The sequence below is a fragment of the Phasianus colchicus genome, chromosome 1, assembly GCF_987193195.1.
Source record: "Phasianus colchicus chromosome 1, bPhaCol1.hap1.1, whole genome shotgun sequence".
Lineage (NCBI taxonomy): Eukaryota > Metazoa > Chordata > Aves > Galliformes > Phasianidae > Phasianus > Phasianus colchicus.
This window is the reverse complement of record NC_143436.1, coordinates 50,636,001-50,653,575: the sequence shown is the minus strand read 5'-3', so window position 1 is coordinate 50,653,575 and position 17,575 is coordinate 50,636,001. Positions and strand designations below refer to the sequence as shown.

The window sequence follows — 17,575 nt, the reverse complement described above, 5'->3', positions numbered from 1 at the left end:
TTCTGCTAACTTGATTTCTGACTAGCTATACACATCTTAGTCTAGCATTTCCCAATTTCCAGTGGTTTGCATGAGCCACAGCAGCAGATGTTTGTGTGTGGGGCATGTGTAGGGGCTTTCCAGAGCGCTGAAGACACCCCTCCCAAAGGCACTTGGACAAGCAGAAGGATTGCCAGCCCTGGGCTCCAGAGTGAATGCATGGGCTACCACATGGGTTCCTGCAGACACCAATGTGAGCTGCAAGGGAAACCACCTCTGTGGGGTCTCTCCCCCATCAGCTCCAGCGAGATGTGCAGGGAGTTTCTGCTGGACCTTGGGATTCTAGAATTATAAAACATTCTGAGATGGAAGAGACCCACAAAGGATCACCAAGTCCAACTCCTGGCTCCATATAGGACCACCCAAAATTAAAACTCCATGTCTGAGAGCACTGTCAAAATGCTTTTTGACAGGTTTGGTGCCCTGACCGCTGCCCCAGGGAAATAACTGGCCATAATTGCCTTCATGAAGGCTGGATGAGCTGTTCTGCCAGACAGCTTATTGCCAGTCACTACAGCACTGAAGCCCAGCAGATCTGTGCATGGCTTCAAGCCAGAGCCTACAGATCCTATGTTTCCCTCCTCGGCTGAAGGGGCAGAGGTTGATGAGGAGGGTGTGCCTTAAGGGATGGGCAGGAAGAGGAGGGTGCAGAAGCAGATCCTGGAGTTCAGGGATATGGATTTGAGTGCAGATGAGGAGGTGTGGGCTGTAGAGGCTTAAGATTTGGCTCCTAATGGAGAGCAGAGTCCTGGTGTGTTGTTTGCACTACTGTGTGTTGTAAAACTAGGAGGGGATGGTATGTTCTCAGTCTTGTTTAATCACGCCCTGACAAGCAAGAATAAGAAGCAACTGGAGGAAATGTCTGACACGATTCCCTGCCTTCAGAGAGGCCAGTCACTTGCACACTTTTAACCATCATATTCTTTGCATGATTTTGTTCTTATTTTCCACGTCCTGTGCATCAGTTGCTGATTGCTGTCCAGTAATTCCTGTGGTACAAATGTATCTTGAGAAAGGAGCTGAGAGAGGACATAAACCTCTTAGAGAACTAGTTCAGTGGCTGTGTCTAAAGCATTAGAGACAGCATTTTTTTTTCTACCTCAGTAAAGATTTTCTGTTTTGAAGTGGTCAGCCGTTTTTGTTTGGTAAGCACCAATGTAATTCTGTTATTGTAAGATTTTCTGGGCAAGGGATCTTCCTTCCTATCTCTCCTTTTCAAGAAAAGAAGATCTAGTGTGGTCAAATGCTCTGAGAAATAGTAACATATAGAAAAAAAAGGAGGGCGAAACAAATTGAAATATTTGAAAAAGATCTTTTTTCTCTTGGCAAACACCAAGCACAAGAATTTTCAAATAAAAAAATGATTGGAAAAGTGGTTAATGCATGTGAAAAGTATGTGATCTGGTATCAGAGTTTAGATATAATAATTATAGTGTATTCTGTTGACCAATACATGAATTATTCACTTAAGGCTGTGGCTTTCAAGTTGTGCTCCATATGGGTAGAAAAGTCTTTACCATAGTAAACAATACTATTCACAAACTCATGCCTTCAAAAGCAGAGAGGGAGAGATCTCTACCTACAGCTGAAGGTCGGCTGTAATCTTTTGGGCTGAAAGGACCGGGACACCAATTTGTTTTGTGGTTATTGCAATACTTTATTGCTTCCCATAGATGGAGCCAAACTCACAATGTCAAGCTGCACACAGAATCGCAGAATCACACAGAATCTCCAGGGTTGGAAGGGACCTCAAGGATCATGAATCTCCAACCCCCCTGCCACATGCAGGGCCACCAACCTTCCCACCTAATGCTAGACCAGGCTGCCCAGGGCCCCATCCAACCTGGCCTTGAACACCTCCAGGGACGGGGCATCCACAGCCTCTCTGGGCAGCCTGTTCCAGCACCTCACCACTCTCTCTGTAAAGAATTTCCCCCTGACGTCCAACCTAAATCTCCCCTCCCTCAACTTAAAACCATTTCCTCTCATCCTGCAGTTATACGACTCACTTGCAGTGAATGCAGCTTCCCCAAATCACAGGACACTGTAGTAGTAGAGTTCATAGCATGTCTCTCCAAATCCTATTTCCTGCCCATTCCTCCTGACTCACTCCCTAATTCCATTTCGCTGCCTCTCAAGTGTGTTCCCACAGTGCAGTGGCAGTAGGCAATGACTCAAGAAATCACTAATCCAACTTCAGGCAAAATGTTCTTCAGATGTTATAAATATTACCTTCTTAACCACATGCTATATGAAAATTTGTGCTCTTGGTCTATTCTGCTGCAAATTGAATGGATAAATCATTGGAAGAGGACTTAGAAAACATGTTTATCACAGAATCATCTAAGATGGAAAGGACCTTCAAATTCTGATCATCAACCTGACCTACCAAGTCCCATCACTAGCTCATCCCTTGATCCCATGTCTGCACATCTCTTGAATACCTCTGAGGGACTGAGACTCCATCACTTCCCTGGACAGCCCCTTGGAATGGGAATTGGAATGGGGGAATTGGAATGTTCTCTGGCACAACTTGAGACTGTTTCTTGCATCCTCATTTTAGAGGATTATTCCCTGAACTGCTGTGTCGTAAACTTGGGCAAAGCTTTGACCAGTTCTGATGGCTCTGGCCTTCCACTGTAAAATGTTTGGGATCCACAGATGCAATGCAATGGCTTGCAGTAGAAAGCAAGGGTTTAGGGGAAGAGAGAGGGAACATTACAGTCTCTCTCACCTCTAAAATGATAGCTAAATTACAACAATTTAATCAAAAAACAATGTAGGAAGACAGACACATCAGCTAAAGAAGGGGAAGGGCATTACAGGGTAAGGAGCCTTTGGAAGTAATAAGTCAGAGCTAACCTCCTTGGCAGCAAATCAAAGTTCTTTGCTTAGTTCAAGAGCCAAGGAGGACATCTCACATCTGTTCCCAGAACAGCACAAAGCAACCCGTGTCCTAGTAATGGGCAAGAGTAAATATTTCCACACTGGTTTTACTTACCTGGCAACAGGTTTTCTTCTGTTGGACTTGAGGCAAAATTATAGATGGAGTGCCCTTTTTCTAGACTTGTAATGGATAAACAAAAGAGATGGTTTTCTCAAAATGATTTTCTCAAAAAATGTATGGGACCAGGCTTGTTGTCCTGCTATTAAGACTGGATCACAAAAGAAGTGCAACACTGAGATTATGTGTTGGTAATATCCCCGTGATTCAAACACATTAATACATGGCTGACTCGAGAACAGGTCTGTGTCTAGTTTATATCACTATGGTTTTATTCCTACAGTTGCATTTGCAATTGTCACTGTAACAGTTTATGGTCAATGCAGTAGTCTATCCATTTCTCAGAGGCATGTGAATGCATCAAGGGCTTGTCGAAAGAAGCTGAGGGAGCTGGAGAGGGAGTTCTGGTGCTGGAGCAGTCTTCTGGATAGAGCCTGCTCTTCCAGCAGCTTGCTATGAAGAAGGAAGAGGTGTTGAAGCCCACTCTGGTGTAGCACATATGCATTTTTTCCCAGATGAAACTCAGATCTTGAAGTCTACTTCTGACATCCGCAAAGATGATCGGGGGACTGGAGCACCTCCCCTATGAGGACAGGCTGAAGGAGCTGGGCTTGTTCAGCCTGGAGAAAAGAAGGCTGTGGGGTGACCTCACTGCAGCCTTTCAGTACCTAAAGGGAGCCTACAAACAGGAGGGGAATCAACTCTTTGAAAGGGTTGATAACTGCAGGACGAGGGGAAACAGTTTTAAGTTGAGGGAGGGGAGACTTAGGTTGGATGTCAGGGGGAAGTTCTTTACAGAGAGAGTGGTGAGGTACTGGAACAGGCTGCCCAGAGAGGTTGTGGATGCCCCGTCCCTGGAAGTGTTCAAGGCCAGGTTGGATGGGGCCCTGGGCAGCCTGGTCTAGCATTAGGTGGGAAGGTTGGTGGCCCTGCATGTGGCAAGGGGGTTGGAGATTCATGATCCTTGAGGTCCCTTCCAACCCTGGCAATTCTGTGTGAAGGAGTTGTGTTCTCCAAACAAGAAATTTGAGGTTGTTTTGAGCTGTGCAGTGGCACCACGGGCACCCACACAGGCAGAGGTGCTGGAGGACCATGTGTGATCCCAAAGCTCCCAGCAGAATCTGGACTCCATCACGACCCCAGGGCCTTCAGAGCAAGGAGACCACAAAGGCAAGGATTAGCATGGGAAAGCAAGCACCAGCCACTGGGAAAGCGTTCCTGTAGTATTTTGATCTTGCCTGTCACTCCAGCTGCATTAAATAACCCCCAGAGGAGGAACTTGACAATGCTGAGATGGATATGCTCCACAGCAACACACGGGGAATTGTGTGGCATGGCAGGAGCACACTGAATATTTGCCAGCCTGACCACTCATCTCTTGCCTCAGTTTGCCTTTATCTCCTTACCACAAACTGATATCTCCAAAACCTTCCCTACTCTGGGTAGGCTTTGTTAGGCCTTCTGTCCTAATAACAGGATTTACAGTTGTGATGACAAAGATTTTAGAATATATATTAAAAGCAGCGGAGGGGAAAACTCTGAAGGGAAATCAGAATATTCTGACTTATGTCAGGGGAAAAAGAAATCAACAAAAGGAGAAAAAGATCAAGTGGTAATGCTGTCTGGAGAAGGCAGACTCGCTTAGGCCTGTTTTTCCTATATGGAATAACAAATCCAGAAAAGAGCATCCAGGGAAAATTAAGTAATAATAGACTGTGAAGGTACTTTATTGGCTTTTGCTAACTCCTATCCTGCACAAAGACTCAGCAAACCTGAAATGTGACAAACTGTAAAATGGATAACAGGAGATGTATTTATTGCAGAATGATGTTATGTGTGTACAGGAAATGTATTTATGACAGAGTAATGTTATTTGTGAGAGTTTTGCAGACTACCATTGAGAACAGAGGTTAGCTTAAGTCTTAAATAGGATTAGAGTGAAAAAAAAAAAAAAAAGGCTAATTAGAGGCTCTTGCTTTTATTATCTCTCTCACATTTGAGGGATAGAATTCCACTAGCTTCAGGGTGTGCAGCAACCTCAGAAGGCCCTTGACTAGAAGTAGCTTCTTGTGTGAGTAAATTATCCCATTCTTCTCTTGAACTTTCCTGGGTGTGATCTGCTGCTGCTGTTTTCTATCATAGTTGGGACAGCAGCCTGCAGGGATGTTTATTTCTGTGAGTTCTTGCTTCTGCTGAAATGCTCTAGTAAAGGTACGAGCTGGAATTTCAGACAGCTTTCAGGTCACATGCATTGGCAGAAAGACATGTGATGGACACAGATAGGGGTATACTGACTGAGATGTCTTTTCCAGCCCTTGACTACATCCAAAATTTACGAAAATAAGTATTAAATATGTATGTTTGTGACTATGTTTCTGTTTTCACAGCAGCACAGTTTTCAGACCATCTCTTCAGTTAGTAATGTCCCACCTCACATGGGCATCATCCATCTCCTGGTTGTTGTCTGCATTTCTACTGCCATTTCTGCTATAGTGAAGAAATCCCACTTCGTCTGGTGCCACCATGTCCTAGACATCTTCTTCTTCAGTCTTTCCATAGTGGTTTATCTTTGGGATCTGTCAGCAGATGGGCAGTGGTGTCTGGCACAATGGAGAGCCTCATGTTGGCTCCCCAGGCCATAGAGGTCTGCACTTCCCAGCCCCCCAGTTCTCTCTGCTGTGCTCATAGGCAGATATTTAGCCACTTTTCTCCAGTCTTCTCCTGAAGCTGTGGGAAGTTCTGTCTTGCTGACTTGCTCACCTGCCTCCTGTGGACACGTCCTTGTGTGGCTCCTCCTGAAGAAAGGATTGACCACACTTTTGCCAGGAGACAGGAAACAAGCCAAAGGTCAGAAGCATTTGCTCTACAGGGAGTATTGTGTATTGAGTGCAGGCGCCTCGAGTCCAGAAAGACTTCAAAAGGTATTTAATTTTTCCTGCAAAATCCATGCTTTGATACGTCTGAACTGCTCCAGTGTATAATTCAGTCAAATGACAACCATAGAAAAGAACGTGGTGATTATACACAAAACTTTGCCTGGTATAAATGTCAAGGAAGGAGGAGTGGTTGTGATGGTGCTAGTGTGATAGCCAGGAGTACTCAAGCAAATCTGAGAAAAGGAAAACTTTGGGTCAAGACAAGGAACAAAAATGTAAGCTAAATAAAGTAGCCTAAAATAAGTAATTGCATAAAGCCCAGGCAACCAAACAAAACCTTTCCTCTAAGCAGTTATTTTGAAAGAGGAGAAGTACCATCTACTGCCAGTTCTCTATGAGCTTCACACTTGTTGAGGATTTTTTTAATATGGGAACCACCCAAAAAATGATGGTGATGGTGGCTGCCTAGGGAGCCACAAGGAAAGAGCCAACAATAGTCACTACTTGACCAGAATAATTCCCAAGAGGGAGAGGCTGAACCCCCCCCAAAAGCAATAAATATGAAGTGAACAGAAAGCTGGCATGTGTAGTACATGACGCATGTAGCAGCACAGCCTTCTGTTGGGCATTGCACGTAAAGGGCAGACATCATCATTTGCTGTTACTAAAATAAAAAGCCTATAAAAAGTACTTCTTCCACTTATGGAGGCAAATAAATTTGACAACAGTGATTTGTCTTCTTACTGCAGAACCAATGTTATTTTTCACTTGTTCCTGCTTTCCCTGGTGAGCTTTAAGTGCAGAGAGAAGTGGTTGTTTGATGCGGGTAAGAGCCTCAGACAAAGGGGCTGAGACTGAGAAAATAGCAAACCTGGAGTGCTCTCCCTTTACTGGAGTGTTCCTGGGGTTTAAAGGATGTGACTGAGCATATTCAGTCTGAGTGGTAGAAATGCTAAAACGTTAGATACGACCTAAAATAGTATTTAAATGTGTGCATTGTGTTAGAAGATCAGCTGGAGATAGCCACATGTATAGCCAGAAGCAAGGCTAGGCGCTGCAGCTGGGCTTTGCTTACAGGAGCAGCTCCCTGCTGGTCCCACATGCACGAGGGTGCTCTGCTTGTCCTCTGCCCTTGCCACAGCCCACAGGGGGACGTTGTTGAAGTCTCTGCTGCTTCAGCCAATGCAGGGGTGGAGACATGAATGGGCAAGGTGCCTAGGGATAGTCTTAAATCATCTCTTTTGCATTTCACCAAGTCCTATATCTTCCTCTTCCTCCCAAGCCTCATTCTTTCTTCTCTTCAGATCCTCCTCTCCCCAAATTTTTCCCACCATGTTTTTTTGCCCACACCTCCTGATTTTTGTTTAGCCCCTCTATCCTTCCTCACAGCCCGCTGGAGCACAGATAGTGGGCACTCTGAATGCACCAGCACCAGTCTCTCTCAACATGATAACAATTATTAATATAACAACAGCTGGTTGTTATAATAATATATTAAACAGGCAAAGCAGCACTAAGAGCATAACAGCATCCCCTACCTGGGAAGAATGCTTCCAAGAGCTGTGTGTAGTCCAAGGGTGCCAAAAGCTTTGGGGACATCACCTCCATGTGCCAAGATGCAGGAACCAAGAGCACAGTGCCCTGAGCCTTTACTCAGGAGCTTATAACCTACAGTACCCACTCACTGTGTTAATGTGTTGGAGAATCTTAACAAGAAAGGATATGGTTTCCTTTTTACTCCTGCCTTTCGCAATGGGATCCAGCCCTTTTTGGCTTGCTGGGTCAGCAAGTGAGACACTGGAGCCACGTGTAGCTTTAGAAAGCTGTAATGTACATTTAGCTTTCCTTTCAGCTTTGTGTCAGAAGTAGCAGAGCAAGAAGTTAAAGATAACATAGTATGGATTGTGATAAGCATTCACATGGGATGGCTTGTTATAGGAGGAAGAGGCCTTATGGTCTCACTGAGCTCCACCTCTCCTGTTGCTGCTGGTGATGGCACCCAAGCTTAGGTGATTAAAAATGCCTGTTACTTTTCTCAATATCTCAATATCTCACTATCTCAATATCTCACTATCTCAATATCTCACTATCTCAATAAAAATAAAGGATTTTTTTCCATCCAAGCCAATAAACTGACTTGGCAGCAAGGCTAGAGCTCTGTCAATGGGTGCTGCCACTAAATGCGATTTCATCAAGACTGCCTAAAGATCTGTGTGCTCCAAGGAGACCCATGAGCACATGTCAGAAAGGATCAGTGAAAGATGGAGTTCTCATGGACAAGACAAAGAAGAGCAACAAAGGAACATATTTAATTTAATATCCATACTGGCAGCTCCTGATGGTGTAGGCCTTCTGTCGGTTGACTGTAACCTGTCATAGAATCACAGAATCATAGAATGGGTTGGAAAGGACCACAATGATCATCTAGTTCCAACCCCCCTGCTATGTGCAGGGTCGCCAACCAGCAGACCAGGCTGCCCAAAGCCACATCCAGCCTGGCTTTGAATGCCTCCAGGGATGGGGCATCCACAGCCTCCTTGGGCAACCTGTTCCAGTGTGTCACCACCCTCTGTGTGAAAAACTTCCTCCTCTCCCACAGCCCTGATGCAGTTGGGCCTTGCCTTGTTTGAGTGGGAGCATGTCCCAGAGGCCATAGCATAATTCAGTCCCTGTGGTCCCAACCATTTATGGTTTCTCCAGGGACCATCACGCAAAGCCAAGGATGAAGTGATCCAAAACATTTGTTTGTGAAGGGGACAGGTTCTCCTTGAGTATCAGCTCACTCATGGCCTAAAGAGCACCCTCAGGATCCTGTGTTCTCTCCACCCTGTCCCTGCTGCTTCTCTCCCAGGCAGATGTTATGTTTGAGGTTGTACATGTTTTGTTACCCCTGTGCTGCTCAGGAAACTGCATGTGATGCATTTCTTTGGCTGGGAAACATGTTAGATAGCAGAAAAGCTGCGAAGATTTGACAGTGCTGCTGCTCATCAGACCACAGGCAGAAAGTTTAGTTTGCAGATGGAAAATAAACCAAGTAACATCATGGAAGGATCGGTAGGAAGAATGCCATGAGCAGTTTGACCACATGAATTCTTGGGAACAACCAGGGAAAGAGGGATGATGGTGAGATCAGCTCCCCAGGACCTGCCAAAGTTGTTCCTGGAGTAGTTTTGGAGATGATTCATGTGCTAAAAGATGGAGTGGAGAGGGAAGGCCTCCAGAGGGCTGCAGTTCTACTGTCAGCACTGTGAAATGTTGCATCACACCACTGCCACTGGAAGTCCGACACAGTCATAATGAGTGGGATGGAGGAAGCCAGTTGGCCTTGTCCAGATGAGAAGAGGGCTAGAGGATGGTTTCATCCACACAGTGATGTGGGTGGCTTTGTGGAGCACTAGCTGCTGGCATTCCCAGTGATGGTGGCCCCAGCATACTAAACCCATGTGCTGGTTTGCCCACAGAGGGCAGGGAGAGATTTCCAGAGAAAACCCTTCACAGTGACCTTCTCCTTTCATACAACACAAACTCAGCATCCTATTTCACCTAACCCATGACAGCACTGGGGATCAAAAGCAACAAAGGAGCTGACATAAGCAACCATCATAAAAATCCTGGCTGTGCACTTGTGTAGGACTTTCCCTTCACTTCCACAGATGACAAAAAAAAGGCACCACAGAACTTCAGGGGCCCTTAAGCAGAAGCTGTCAGAGCCACAGATGGCTGAATGCCCCAGCTCTTGGTAATACTTTGAGTGGGCGTCCGGGCTGTGTGAACATCTCTTGCGTTGCACAAATGGAGCAGAGGAAAATCCCTGCCTCCATGGGCAAAGGCAGGTGTGGGGCAGGACTAACAGCCAGTACTCAGGTGCTGCTTGCAGCTCAGGCGAGCAGTGTTCAGGACGAGGTTTAAGGCTACTAATTGTCACAGAATCTATGAATCACAGATTCATAGAATGGTTTGGGTTAGAATGGACCACAAAGCCCACCCAGCCCCAAACCCATGCTGTGGGCAGGGTTGCCACCCACCAGCTCAGGCTGCCCAGGGCCCCATCCAGCCTGGCCTTGAACCTCCAGGGATGGGGCACCCACAGCTCTCTGGGCAGCTATGCCAGTGCCTCACCACCCTCTGAGTAAAGCCTATTTGAATGGCATCCCTTCCTTCTGTCAAGTCCTCTGCCTGTTTTCCTACACTGGGGGACAGTGAGCTCTTGCCCACTCAGAAAGGTGTCCTTAAAGAGGTGCCAGCTCTGCTCCATTCTTTTGTCCCTAAGGACAGCTTTCCAGGAGATCTCATTCAATAATTCTTTAAGCAGCTGGAGTTTTGCTCTTCTGAAGTTCAGGGTCCTGACTGAAAGGAAGGCGCAGGAGGATCTCATCCCTTTGTATAGATGCCTGAAGGAAGGCTGCAAAGAAGACAGTCTTTTTTTTAGTGGGGCCCAGGAATGGGACAAAAGGCAATGGGCACAAAGGGGAACTCAGGAGGTTCCTACTGAGCACCAGGAAACAATTTGTCACTGTGTGGATGACGGAGCACTGCCAAAGGTTGACCCAAGGCTGTAGGGTGTCCTCCCTGAAGATCTTCAAAACCCATCTGAACCTACCCTTCAAAACCCATGCTGGGCACCCTGCTCTGGTGCCCCTGTTTAAATAGGGATTGGACCAGGTGGACCCTGAGGGCCCTACTCACCTCAGTTGTCTGTGATAGTTGTGTTTATATTCCGTGTTTCAGAACCCTTGGCTGAGAACACTTGGCGCCGCAGGGGCATGTTGTGAAAAATGAGCCTGGAATTATTTCTGGGAAAGGTATAAAGGGAAAAGTCAGAGGCAGAACTGGGAGCAGGAACATCTTATATTTACACAAACTCCATCTGGGTATAAACTCTGTTCTAATGCTCTCTCCTAATCAAAAAAAGTCACAGAATTAACAAACACCTTAGCGCTGTGATTCGAGTACTGTTGAAGCATGAGCCAGGTGGTCAGAAATGTGTGGTGGAGAAGTTAACACTGTGCTGCTCTTGAGCAGTTTTCCACCCAGAAAAAGGCAGTGCAGTTGGTAACTGCAGACACACTGGTGCTGGTGAGATTTGAGGCCTGTGGAAAAGACCGTAACTTTCAGCAGTGCTGTACTTCAGTATTTGCCTGCAGTCTGTGCTGAGTGGCTTGAAGGCAGCTGTGCACGTGTCCTTGTCACAACTGATTTCCTAAGCAAATCCCTGATACTCAGAGGTGGGCGAGGGTTTCCAGAACACCAGTTGAGCTTGGCCAATAACCCTTTGATGGCTTTGAACGTGAGCAGTTGGCAGTTGTGTGCATCAGAACCTCTCAGCCGGTTCGCGCTCTCCTTGTTCACATTTCTACACTCTACTTGTCTCATGAGGGTGACAAGTCAGCTTCAGTTAAAAAAACAAACTCCAACAAAGCATTAGTTGTAATGGAACGACTGCAAAAGCAGGCATCCATCCTGTATTTCCTGCGAGGGAGACATCGGTGATTGTGGCACGAGGGGAACAGTGCTTCCTCCACAGACCCTGGCTGAGCAGTGCACAGACTGTAGTGGTTTCAAGGAAGTTTGGATTCACACAGAAAGCCTTAAACCAAACTAACCAACCAAAGGAAACCTAACAGAGTGATGTGAGGTTGTGATCACTTTGCTGACCATAGTTTTATTTGTCTTGTCTCATAGTGCACTTTTTTGACAACGCTTTCCTCCTCCGCACAGAAGAGCTCAGAAAAGCAAAGCTTGATGTAATTTTGAGGAATAATTACATACACAGACAATGTTTAATTGTGACTTTGGAAGCAGTCCCAATAATGTGATTTATCCCCAGCTATTCTTGAGAAAGAAGCACTTGTAGAATCTAAGATGAAAACCAAGTGTTTGCATCAAAAATGGTCAGACGCTGAGTTTACCAGCATTTCATCTTCGTCTCTCTTCTCATTTTCTGTATATTTCCAGCAATTTTAAGAATGCCAGAATGCCTTTATAACTAGAGCTGGTCATTGAGGAGTTTTCTTCTCTTAACATGATGCCATTTCTCCGCCTGGTGGCTTCAATGAAGGTGCACATCTCTGTCCATTTTGGATGTTTTACAGCAGAGGGTGGGGATGTGGGACAGTTGCTGGGGAGTTATAGTCAACATCACAAAAAAGAGATAACACTAAACTGCACGCCAATTCAGCATTTCATCTGTGATCCATTTAGTTAGCTTTAAGCAGGCAGTGTCTTTTTCTCACTTACCTGGCTGATTTGCTCTAGACTTATTTATGAGAGCTGCTTCCCACCTGCCTACTTCATGCCCCAGGTTCTGTTGTTAGGAAAAATCTCATTTGTAGAATATATGTAATCCAGTAACTAGTCTTCCATCTTCAAATTTCACATGGGAATCCAGACACGTTCATTATTCTTTATTCCAGTTGTTTGTTTTTGTACTGAAAGAGTAAAATTTTTACTGTTTTAAAAAATTGGGGCATTTCTTTGAACTACTCTACCCACCATCACTGCAGTTACATTCAGCATTTCTTTTTATCCTTGGGGATGTAAGAATCTCTTTACCAGGCTGTTAACTTTTATATTGGAATGACAACTGAGATTCTCAGCAAGGATAAGAGTTATTCCTTGGTGTCTAAATGTGCATGTTCCAGCAGTGTACCCCCACTGCTAAGAAGAGTTAATGTTATCTCCAGCTGCATTAGGCAATGGCTTGTTAGCACTGAAAAAATGTAATTGCCTTTCTTCAGTGTTGGTGAACCGTGACTGGGAGCACTGGGCACAGTTCTGGACTCGCTGGTACAAGTTGCATGGACAGACTTGTGAGAGTCCAGGGGAGAATCAAGATGCTGATGAAGGGAGGAGAGCCACCTCTCCTGTGAGGAGAGGCTGCGGGCTGGACTCTTTGGGGAGGAGAAGGAAAGGGGCCAGCACACAAGCAATTGCTGGTTTTTGTGATGCAGAAACATTTGTAAGAAAGCAAGACCAGGAGCTCATTTCTACATGGTTAGTTCATGGCTGAGCTGGGAAGAGCTGTACCAGGTGATTGCAGAAGTAATGTTACTTAATCCTCTTTGTTATTGCAAGGTACAGTTCTAAACCACCTCTCTGTTGCAACCTTATGCAGCTGTGTCTATTTCTCCACTCCCATACTCATTTCTGATTCTCAGCTTCCCTGCTGGTCTGTTGTGTTTGGCTTTGTGTGCAATCCCTTTTTGCACCGCCTTAAGAATCCTGTATTTGCACCTTGATGTGCTTGCCATGACTAAAAGGCTGAGTTTTCTTGTTCTCGTTCATTTGGCAGCGTAGGGGCATTTTGCTGGTAAGCAAAGAGGGAAGCTTTTGGAATCTTCTGGTTCTCACTGATTTTCCTTGTCTTGTGTTTGCACTAGGTGTTGTGAATGTACTCCTGACCACTCCTCTCTGGGTAGTGAACACACGGCTGAAGCTGCAAGGAGCAAAATTTAGAAACGAAGACATTGTGCCAACCAATTATAAAGGCATCATAGGTGAGCATCTGTTGTCCTCAAACAAGGAGGAGCTCCTTCAGTGAAATCCCACAGCAAGGACTCTGAAGATGAAAGACTGTTATTTGTATAACAGATCTCCCTGTGGAATCTCTGTTCTCACCGTCACCTCTAACCCACCCACACCTTCAGGCTGCCTTGCTCTGTAAGGAAAGAAGGAGGTCGTTTTGAAGAGGGTTCAGAAGTCTAACGTTGATTCTGAGCTTGAACTGGAAAGATGAAGGCACCTTCATGGCTGGCACCTGCATGGCTGGCAAGCTTTACTCACGCTAAGAGCGGTGTGAGGAAGAACCTCCTCTGTCACTGTTTTCCCATTAACTTCTCATTTAGAATAGTGGATCAAAAATGACACAGAGATGAGTGTTGAGGACTTTTATAGAAGCAGAGCATCAGCCTATAAACACAGTTTCACTCTTCTATAATCAGAATGTTGTGCTCATAACCATAACAGCTTTTTCCTTCCTTATCTCTCAGATGCCTTCCATCAGATCATATGGGATGAAGGAGCCTTAGCTTTATGGAATGGTACTTTCCCTTCTTTGCTGCTGGTCTTCAATCCTGCCATACAGTTCATGTTTTATGAAGGCTTTAAAAGAAAGCTCTTAAAAAAGCAGACACAGGTAAGTATGTTTTGAGACCGGGTTTTTTTCCTGTTGCTGGGTTTTAGTGTATTGTTTATACAGGCATGTGATGCCAAGTGGGCTCTGGATCTACTTTAGGCATTCAAATTCTAACATCTGTTTGAGAAACAGACTGATATACCTACCCTGTAACCCTTCCTCAAGTAAATTAAATACATTGGTTGCCAACATTTCTGATTGGACCCAACCTACTTTTATAATTTGGAGAATGCTCTGATATGGACACCTACTAATTTTCAGTAATAAAGTCACAAAGATGTGAGCTTTCATAGTTTCTTTTTGAAATAGGCTGTAATCACGTTGTTTCAGTAAGCTAGCTGGAGGGTGCAGGTGAGAAATGCAAAAGCATGTAAGTAGGAATTACAAATGAACCCCTGTTGTAGGGAAGCTGCTTGGTTGCACTGTTTTGACTCTTAAAAGTGTGATAACCTCAACCTTCATTATAATTCTTTTATTCCAGAGATGCTTAGAGAACCAAGAAGCAGGTAATGATACCAAACTGTCAGAGATATGCAGGTAACTGGCTGATGGGGTGTCTGTGTTCTTTCTGTATTGAACAGCTCACATCTTTGGATGCTTTTGTCATGGGTGCAGTAGCCAAAGCAGTTGCCACCACCCTCACTTATCCTTTGCAGACTGTACAGTCAGTCCTGCGGGTGAGTACTCTTCTTGTTTCTGAGTAACTGATCTAGAGAAACGTAGGATAAATGATTGCAAAGAGAGGAAGAGCTTTGTTTTATATGCAAGGGATGGCTCTGAGGCTTAGGACTGCATGGGCACGTGCACAGGGAAAGATGATGAGAAAAATCTATCAAATCAGTTTTCTGCCATCAGCATTCATGAAAGGCAGCACTTTGTAACAGCTTCACATCAGCAAGTCACCACCGCTCCTCAAGGACTCTGAAAGAAGGACAAACTCCCCAAAACAATGGCACAGACAAGATTTCTTGTTCAAAAGGACAACTCCATGCCTTTCAATATCCCACCATTGTGCTGAGACAAGGGAGCATATAATGGGGCCCCACCACATCTGTAATCTACCTAGACAGGGTTAAATCACCTATCAATCCCAGATTAAAATCTGCCAAAGCCACACCAAGAATTTTAAAGCAACAATTCTCAGCAAGGAAGCCACAGGGAAGCCTGCCAAAGTGCTCAGCATTTGTCTAATTCCACATAAATCTTATCAGAAGGAAAACTAAAAAAAAAAAAAACCAAAAAATCGAGTGCTCCATATCTGGATGTAAGTGCATAGAAAAGATTAGCTGCTGCTAAGAATAAAAGCAGCACCCACAGTGAGGGCAGCCGGGTAAAGAGAGCTGACGACTGCAGCTCTCCTGGTATAAGCGGATCTCTGGGAGAGCTCAGACAAATGTGGTTCCCTCCTGCAAATCGGGATGCCTTTATATTACTGCAGATTACCACCTGAATATCATCATTTCTGGGAGATTTCCTAAAGTCCTTAATGCTGTTTTTGCAGCCAAACCCCAAGGGAAAAGCCTGGGGACACACATTATGTCCTGCAGGAAGCAAAGAAAATGCAGCCAAATGTGACAAGCTATGCTGCAAATGAAAAGCACAAAGTAATGTGGCATCCTGCAAGAAAGCATCCCTATCCAACCCATTCCAGAAAGATATGCATTGCATTTTTCAGTGATTGATACTGTCTTTGCAGCCTGCCCTGTTGGAGCTTGCCCTAAAGGTGAGAGGCAGCTGCTAGGAGAGACAGCAGCTGCAAGCAGCAGGGGGTTTGATAGGCAAAGGGCAGCCACACCAGTGTCTGGTGCAGCCTTTGGAGATGCACAATTCAGCCTCTGGGGGGTTAAATAATTCTAAGAAAATGATTGTTTTAGGTATACTGTCTCCCCCTCTAACTCTGCTTTAGATCATATTGATTTATATATATAAAACTCACCAGCACATAAGAGATGTCAGCCCCACAAAGAGCTCCACCACCCCCATGCCCTGTACTCTCCTGCCACACACTCATCAGGTGGGAAATGTTTTTCACAAGCAATGGAAAAATGATTATGGTGAAGGCAGTCACTGCATTTTCCAACAGACCCCCGTGGCAGAAATACCCGTTATGACAGTTCGTTCCCACTTCTAGGAACGGATTGTGTTTGCCTGCCTTTACAACAGGTACACAAGGAGCAAGGTGAGCACTCCCCTTTTCCTTCCTCAGCAGATGAGCAATAAGGTGCGCAATGGAAAGATTAATCTGCACCAGGGGCTTTGCAGTCCAGCACGCTCTATTCCTCTTGGACAGATGGGAAGTAAATCTTGCTCTTACTTCTGCACAGGTTGTATATCAGCTTTCTTTGGGTTAGCCAGCAAACCGTGCAAGGGAATGACTCTACTGCAGTGAGGTACAGCCGGCTCGGGAATGGACATGGAGCAGTATTCAGCAATTTGATGACACTGTTTAGGACAAAGAGTACATTATACCTCATCAGTTCTCAATCTGTACCCTCAGAATCAACATTCAGTACAAAAAAGACCTGTAAGAACTAGCAGGTCACTGGTCCTTCTGGATTGCAACCACCACATTAAATACAGTTCTGCTATTATTCATACAGGCAATCAATCAGTGCAGCAACGAGGCGGGTTCAAAGATGTAAACTGAAGCAAAAAGCACAACATCAAGGTGTCTGAGTAGCTGCTCTCTTAGCAAACTCTAAGCTGCCACAGATGTCTCTTCACTTTGGTCTAGGCGTGGGGTGAGGTACAGAAAGGATGGGACAGGGATTCAATTTAGATCCCCTACACTGAGCCAAAGAAGGAATGGTTACCCGTGAGGGAAGTTGGCTCAGATTTTGCTGCTGTCCTTCATAACAATCCTTCCCTTCAAAACAGTATTTTTTAGAAAGACTGGTTTTCATTTTGAGATGAAAACAATTTGTGTTCTCTAGAAGTGAAAGGATGCAGTTTTTGGCTGGAACATGCAGTTAGCTTCTAGGCACACAGGAGAAAAAGCAGTGCAGTGGTAGCAGCAATCTCAGTCTTAAGGCTTTCAGCACAAACACCTGCAACATCAACACGGACCAAAAAGTCTGCAAGACACTGAGTTAGAGCTTCCAGCAGCCACAGATTTCAGCTGAAATGGTATCGGAAACATTTGGCATTTACGTAAAGCCAGCAGCCTTCCAGCTCACCTGCAATTATTCTGAAAGCAAGAATGTCACTGATCCTTCTATACCCAAAGTGGTTTACCAAGAGCCATTCTGACAACAGGGAATTTCTTATTAAAAATAGCAAGACGCATCAAATTGTCTAAGTGATCCCTCATTTCAATCAACAGAACATTTCCACTGCAATTCTCAGAAGTGTGATTGCTTCTTTACCACCAGTGAGGTCTACATCATCTCAGGAAATTTCCTGTCATTTAGCAAAGTATAACTCCAGCTCATTGTGCTTACTCATTCCTCTTGATGTCATATGCAAATGCCATTGGGGCTGAAAAGAACCAAACAGAGCACAAAGTACAGTTCTATTGTACAC

At 45.0% G+C, this 17,575-nt stretch overlaps 1 long non-coding RNA gene across 1 annotated transcript; it reads left to right on the top strand.

The window, feature by feature from the left end:
• The first annotated feature begins 8,818 nt into the window (after positions 1-8,818).
• LOC149919595 (uncharacterized) lies at positions 8,819-14,931 on the top strand. The gene is made up of 4 exons (XR_016467185.1): positions 8,819-9,293; positions 13,299-13,415; positions 13,908-14,053; positions 14,635-14,931. It is a non-coding gene; the product is annotated as an uncharacterized LOC149919595 (long non-coding RNA).
• The last annotated feature ends 2,644 nt before the right edge of the window (positions 14,932-17,575 follow it).